Source organism: Poeciliopsis prolifica, unplaced genomic scaffold (genome assembly GCF_027474105.1).
Source record: "Poeciliopsis prolifica strain line A6 unplaced genomic scaffold, Auburn_PproV2 SCAFFOLD128, whole genome shotgun sequence".
NCBI classification, from domain to species: domain Eukaryota; kingdom Metazoa; phylum Chordata; class Actinopteri; order Cyprinodontiformes; family Poeciliidae; genus Poeciliopsis; species Poeciliopsis prolifica.
Window position 1 is genome coordinate 40,174 of NW_026562503.1, and position 7,369 is coordinate 47,542.

General features: G+C 44.8%; 1 pseudogene; it reads left to right on the plus strand.

Annotated features, from left to right (window-relative positions):
* Positions 1-335: 335 nt before the first annotated feature.
* Positions 336-6,501, plus strand: LOC129355255 (high mobility group protein B2-like; annotated as a pseudogene).
* The last annotated feature ends 868 nt before the right edge of the window (positions 6,502-7,369 follow it).

Sequence of the window (7,369 nt, forward strand, 5' to 3'; positions counted from 1 at the left end):
CAGGAGAAATTTTTAAATCATCACAGTATGATGAATCTGCACATCTTATTAAAATCATAGATTGTCAAATCTATGATTTGAAGTTGAAGGGTTTCTGGATTTAATGTTTTCTCCTACATATTATGTTGTTTCTAAATTATTTAAGTGCCCAAAGGTCTTTATTGTCATTATTATTATTGTTTTCATTTTGCAGGAGAAAATAATGTCAGGTTATATTAATGACAATCATTTTATTAATAAATAGTTTAGAGGCTGTATAATGAAGATGTCTTCATGTTGGACTCTCTCTGGAGCTACTCTCCTCATCCTCCTCCTCTCTTCCTCAGGCCGCCATCATGATGCGTAAAGATGTCAACAAGCCGAAGGGGAAGACGTCGGCCTAAGCCTTCTTTGTCCAGACGTGTCGAGAGGAACACCGCAAGAAAAACCCCGAGCAGTCGGTCAACTTTGCCGAGTTCTCCAAGAAATGCTCCGAGAGGTGGAAGGTCAGAGACGCTGGGGACGGACAGGGGCACAAGATGAGAGGGACAGACAGGGAGACATATGCTCTCTAGATCTACAAAAACACAATGCAGCTCCCTCTGACATTTTCTAGACTTCAGAATGTCCAGAGAACATCCTGTCTGTGTCCTATCCGGGGGATGGATAGGAGAACACAGGGACAGTCTGGACACCAGACAATCTGAGAGGGACAGTCTGCAGTCTGGTGGACAGAGACACCTTAAAACCTTTACAAAGACAGTTATTTGTCTTTGATGAGCTGAACGTTAAGGTCAGAGTTTAAACCCTCCGTTAGCTCTGGTTGCGCAGCTCTATGAATAACTTGTAGTCGCTTTCAGACGAGCGTTGAAAAGAATTTATTTTATTGAACAAAAAATTATATGTGGCTTTTCCATATCAACTCACTCTCCAGTGGGTGGCGCTGTCTCTCTCTGTTCCATGTTGGTTCAGGAGCTTCGCTCTCGTCTCCTAGTCACTGGTTTCAAATTATTTTATTATTATTTTTAGAGTCATTTTACCCTCAAACCATATCAAATGCTTTGTTTCTGAGAAACTCCATCAACTAAATAGGTTTCTGTGACTCTATTAAAACTCAACAGACAGAAATGTTAGAGCTGCTAAAGCCTCTTTAGCAGTTAATTGAACTAAATCTCTGTGTGTTGCTCATCCTGCAGTGCAGCAGATTTAACTCATCCTGCAGGGCCGGTCCAAGGCTGCATGAGGCCTGGGGCAGAACCTGACTATGGGGCCCTCTAGATGCTAAAACATCAGAACCTCTAGCAGCTTCTGTTGGCTTTAATCTGGGAGTTTAAAGTAGATTAACTGCCCAACCTGACAACTATCAGTTACAATTACAGTTTATTCATTTATATTTGTGAACAAACAGCTCAAACTCAAAGATTAAGCTCACAGGATCAGATTGTTGCTATGGTAACAAAACAATCAAATTATGAATATTGTTCTTTGAACTTTTACAAAGTAAATTTTCCAGCTCCTTAAAATCTTACGTTTAAATGTTAAACAATTTAAAATCTTTTAGTTTATGTTGAAACCATTAAATCAAATTTAGCAGCATTGATTATCTCAATAAATAAATGTCAGTATGTTTGACCCCTGAAGCCCTGGGGCCCCATGGAGCCGCTGACTTAATGTGGATTAAACCCAAGTGCAAATAATTGATATTCATTTTAATTGTATTTTTTGATTTGCTGTTTTTATTTCCATTTGTGGGTTTAAATAGTTTCACTTGTGATGGTTTCCAGTGAGATATAATGACTCGGTAATATTTTGACATCTTTTAACCCTCTGAAGCCTGATTGGCTTCTTTTGGACCCGATCAGATAGTTTTTTTTAAAAATATTTTTGTAATGAAAAGTTTTCACCACTTCATATTCCAGGTATTCCTCAACAAACATGTTATTGATATCATGCTATTAAAGTTTTTATTGACATTTTACATATTTTACAAAATAGCATGTTTTATATGAATGCCCCATTTTTCCATAAGTGGGTCCAAAATGACCCGCATTCATTTCCTACAGAATTTAATTTGAATCTGTTTGTTACAAGCTGCAACTGTCAGAAAAAAATGTTTTGTGAACCAAACACATTTAGTGAATATTAATATTTTACACAGCAAGAACTTTGACACACAATTATCTTTATTTTCAGCTCATAAATGTCAGTCATCAGTGCTGTGACAGCGTTACTGTCACAAATCAACATATTAGCCTTCTTCAAAGTTAGCTAACACTAGTTACCTAACCAACTAGTTAACATCACTAACTATACTTTATTGTCCATGTGTATTATATGTGTGTGTGTGTGTGTCTGACACCCTTGATGGCACCCTCTTGCCAAATGTCGATGTGCCTCTGGGCAAGTCACTTAACCCCAAATTGCCTACCGGTCTGCGTATCGGTGTATGAATGTGTGTGTGAATGGGTGAATGTGACTCTAGTGTAAAGCGCTTTGAGTGGTCAAATGACTGGAAAAGCACTATATAAGTTCAGTCCATTTACCATTTTTACCATTTGATGAGAAATCCAAAAGAGAAAATGTTTACTGACATGCAAAACCTGTTTATTAATGTGTTCAAGGTTCTTTCTTTTATTATCTCAATAAGTAAAATAAAAATCATAGCTATATAAAAAAATGCATGAATAAATGAACTGAAAGAGAATAGAGTGCCTTCTCCAGGTCAGAGAGGATCTCCTGCCCCCAGTGGAGCAGAAGATCGATAGGCGGATCAGTGCAGCGTCTACAGTGAAGCGGCGGTGTCCCGGTCTGTTGTGGTGAAGAGAGCTGAGACAAAAAGCAAAGCTCTTTATTTACTGGTCTGAGCTCCTTCCTTCATCCTTGGTCATGAGCTTTGGATCATGACTGAAAGAACGGGGTCATGGACAATGTTCCCTCTAATTGTTCATGTGTCTGGGCACACAGAGCTTCCTGAACACACTGAGGTCCACTGTGGACATCATCAGTGGACACGGCGCGGTCACGAACAAATATTATAAATCTGGGATCATAGGAAGTCACATGGTTTATTAAAAGAATCAGATTAAATCAGCAATTTTCATTTGTTTGCTTTTAATTGAAGTAATTTTCCCAATTAAAATGAAAAAGAAGAAAACATTGCTGTTCATGCATGTTATAAGAATCCTGCTTTATCCAGGGGGAGAAATGAGACATTACACCTTTCAGGCATAAATATTCAAATATTCACATTTTGCACAATGAAATGTTTTCTGTAGCTTGTGATATAGAATAAATTCTTGTAAAATATTTCATTAGTTTTTTCTTCTCACTTCTCCAGTGGTTGTTCACTTAGCCCAGGTTGATGGTCAGTCTGCTTCTTGCTTTATGTTCTTGAATTCAGCATATTGATTATTAATGCCTCCATAATCTGTGGATGGAGGAGAAAGGCCTCATGTGTCTTTGCCAGAGTACAAATATCTGCTTATCCATAACTCAATGCTTCAATATCAAATGCAGATGATTCCTTTAATTCATGCTCGGAACAACGAGCATCAAAGTGATCACAGAGCTCTTATTAATAACAAGAATAATCTCTACGATCCCTCCTCTGTCCACTCTACTGTTCTTCTAGTTGCAAAAACTCCAACAGCCATTTGATCTTAGAAGTGCATTTCTTTATTTTACTGTGGCTTGGTGAGTGGACGTCCCACTGAGACATGATAAGGTGTTATCTTTCACGTCTCTTAACTCCGCCGCACTATTCTCACCTGCATGGTGCCACAGCGCTATGACCAAGACATGTACACAAAATAGCATGCAGTGATTGGCTGCAGCGAAACTGAACCGTATTGTGTCATTGGCTGGATTCCTGTCACTGTACAGAAAAACTGTTATTGGTCCAAACTGATGTCTGAGCTCAATGTCCAGTTTATGTTGGACTTTATTTTATGCGCTGTATAGATTTTCTTGTACTGAGAAGATGCAAGCAGAGCACGATTGAACAGGCACAGCTTAGAGGGAACTTTGGTCATGAATACAAGCGGTCAAAATTAGTGTTAGTTTTTTAGGACTCTCCCTCTGTAACTCTGAGTTCAGATCATCATCAGGTCAGTGTGACCTCTGACCCCCAGCAGAACCACGGCCTGGTCCGAGTCATGAAGCTCAGTCATCTAGGAGGGACTCAGAGTCGAGCCACCGCTCCTCCACATCGAGAGGAGCCAGTTGAGGCCCAGGCATCTGGTCAGGACGCCTCCTGCTGAGATGTTCTGGGCACAACCCACTGGAGAAGACTCAGGATATGGTGGAGAGACGATGTTTCTCTGCTGGCCTTGGAACGCCTTGGGGAACCCAGAGGAGCTGGAACAAGTAGCTGGGGAGAACAAACTGGGCCTCCTTTCTTAGGCTGCTGACCCCGTGACCTCACCCTGGATGAACGGAAGAAAATGAATGAATAAATGCACATACATGCACACACTCACATGCATGATACACACAGTACAATAGAATAGAGACGGCAATGATAGCCGCTAGTTTCAAGAAGCATGCTCTTGTAACCCCACACACACACACACTCACTGACATTGTTCCAACATTATTTCATTTTAAAAATGTTCTACAAATCATCGCAAACGTTTTACAATCTTTTCTATAAATCTACATCTATAAAGAAAGACTACGTAACTATCACTAAAACATGCAATGGAGGCTTTCTTTGCAGATGTCATAAACAAAAACATGAACAATGCTGGAACTTTATTTCCAACAGTTGACAGGCTCACAAACCCTCCTATGACGTTACCACCTGAACTCAATCTAATGCTGATGGAACAAGTTTTCAGCTTCTTTTCAGAGAAAATTCAAAGAATCTGCACATCAACTCTACAGCCAGAACCATTGCTGGACCCAAACAGAACAAATACAGGAAAAATGACCCATTTTCAACTACTGAATTATCATATTCCTGCTGACACGGTGTGTTCAAGGACATCTGGACTCTTCAGTTCCAGTCTCAGTTCCTCCCAGTGAAGGAACTGGTGAACTTTCCTTCAGCAGTGGAGACCTGAGCAGTCAGTCAGCTGACCACTGATTCCTCTGAGCTCTTCTCTGATTGGCTCGCCTTACTCAGTCATAGTGAAGCTTCTCTGATTCATGGAGAAATATGAATATCTGCTGATCTCTGGATCCTCCAGGAGCACTCTGCTTCTTCTTCTGTGGTGGATCCTAAAGCAGCTGATGATGACCTGACCTCAGAGACAGGAAAGATCTAGAGACAGAAAACTTCCTGTTGGTGTCCTGGCAGGTTCTCTGTGTGCTCCAGCTGGTCCCATCTTGTCCTCTTGTCCAGGCGTTGTCCCCCGGAGAGAAGAAGCGTTTTGAGGACATGGCGATGGCCGACAAGGTTCGCTACAACCGGGAGATGAGGGACTACGTTCGCCCAAAGCTTCGGCAAGAGAGGCCGCAAGAGGAAAGACCCCAACGCCCCAAGAGGCCGCCGTGAGTACCTGCAGGGTTCTGGTTGGTCCAGTAGCAGAAGACTGGTGGTTGGTTCTGGTTCTGGTTGGGTCCTCTCTAACCCTAACCCTGTGTCCCATCAGGTCGGCGTTCTTCGTGTTCTGCAGCGAGTACCGGCCCAGCGTGAAGCAGCAGTACCCGGGTCTGTCCATCGGCGACTGCGCCAAGAAGCTGGAGAGATGTGGAGCAAACTGAGCCAGTCTGAGAAGCAGCCGTACGAGGAGAAGGCCCAGAAACTGAGGGAGAAGTACGACCGGGTGAGGACCGACCGGAACCAGAACCCTAGAGAACCCTGACCTCTGACCTCTGCCCTCTGCCTGCAGGACATGGTGGCGTACCGCGGCGGGGGAACCTTCGCCAGGAACCCGGACTCTTCAGCTCAGGCGGCGAGGAAGAGGATGAGGAGGGCGAGGAAGACGATGAAGACGAGGAAGACGACGAGTAGAGAGAGTGAGGAGAACGGGGTGTGTTTCAGAGACCGGACCGGTACCATACGGGTCAGAGACCGGTCCAATCAGACCGCTGGGTTCTGGTGACAGAACACTGTCACCAGAACCGGTCAGGTCCAATCAGACTGGTACGGACTGGTTCTGATGGAGAACAGTCCGATCGGGTCCAGAACCTCTGTTCTGTTCCTGACCCGTTGGTCTGACAGGTTCTGGTTCTGGTTCTGAGCCAGCTGGGTTTATCCCTCGGGTGTTGATGATCCAGAACCAGAATGATCTGGTTCTGGTTCTCTGACCCGTCTCAGATCCAAATGTCCAGCAGTGCCATTTCTCCTCCAGCAGGCGGCGCCATCAGAACCGGGTCAGTGACTGAGCCCTGTGGTTCTGGTATGGGTTACCATGGTAACTGACCAGTCCAACATGTTTCTGCTTCACCAGAACCGGTCCAGAACCGGGTCGCTGTAAACCAGGAACCAGATCCAAACGGTTGATCAACTGGGTTAGAACCTCTGGCGCCGACCCGGTTCCATAAAGGACATCTGGGTCGGGTCAGAACCGGGTCAGAACCGGGTCAGGATGAGCAGGTCGTTCCTGACCAGCTGACCCAGTTACCATGGTAACCTGTTGTAACCATGGTAACCAGCGGCTCCTCCCAGCTTCCCTCTGTAACTCTGAGGTCATCAGGTCAGTGTGACCTCTGACCCCCAGCAGAACCACAGCCTGGTCCGAGTCATGAACTCGGGTCTGGTTCCTGTTAGAGACACGGAGCAGCTCAGAGTCCTGACCTGGGTTTTGACCCGGGTCAGAACCCGGGTCAGAACCTGGGTCCAGTTAGGTTCATGTGGTAAAGGTTCTGGACCTGCATGGCTTCATTAAGCCCAGAGGATCCAGAGCTGCAGCTGCTCTGGGCTGCCAGGCTCCGGCGCCCCCTGTTGGGCCCCCGACTCTCCCTGCCTGGAGGTCAGGGCCAACAGGAGGTGAAGCGTTTGGCCCAAGGACACAACCACAGACAGGATGGGAATTGAACCAGGAACCTCCCGATTATAAGACAAAACTCTGAACCAGGCATCACGGAGTTCTGACCCGGTTCCATCCGACCCGCTGAGTTTAAACCTTCTGACTCGTCTGACTCTGAACACACACCGGGTCCTCAGTGTTAATGTGTGTGTGAGAACAGTGTGTGTGTGTGTGTGTGTGTGTGTGTGTTAAACTGTCCAACAGTAGCCCCTCCCCCATCACTGTTACCATGGTTACCCCCCACCCCTTGTTTTTTCTGTCAGTAGAAACTGCAGCTTTTATAATAAAACTATGAACTGCTGCTGCGTCTGACTCACTTCCTGGTCACATGACCACTCCGTCCAATCAGGTTGTTCCATGGGAATCTGCTACCAGAACCTTTTTGAGCCACCCAGAACTTTAGGGCCAGTGGTTCT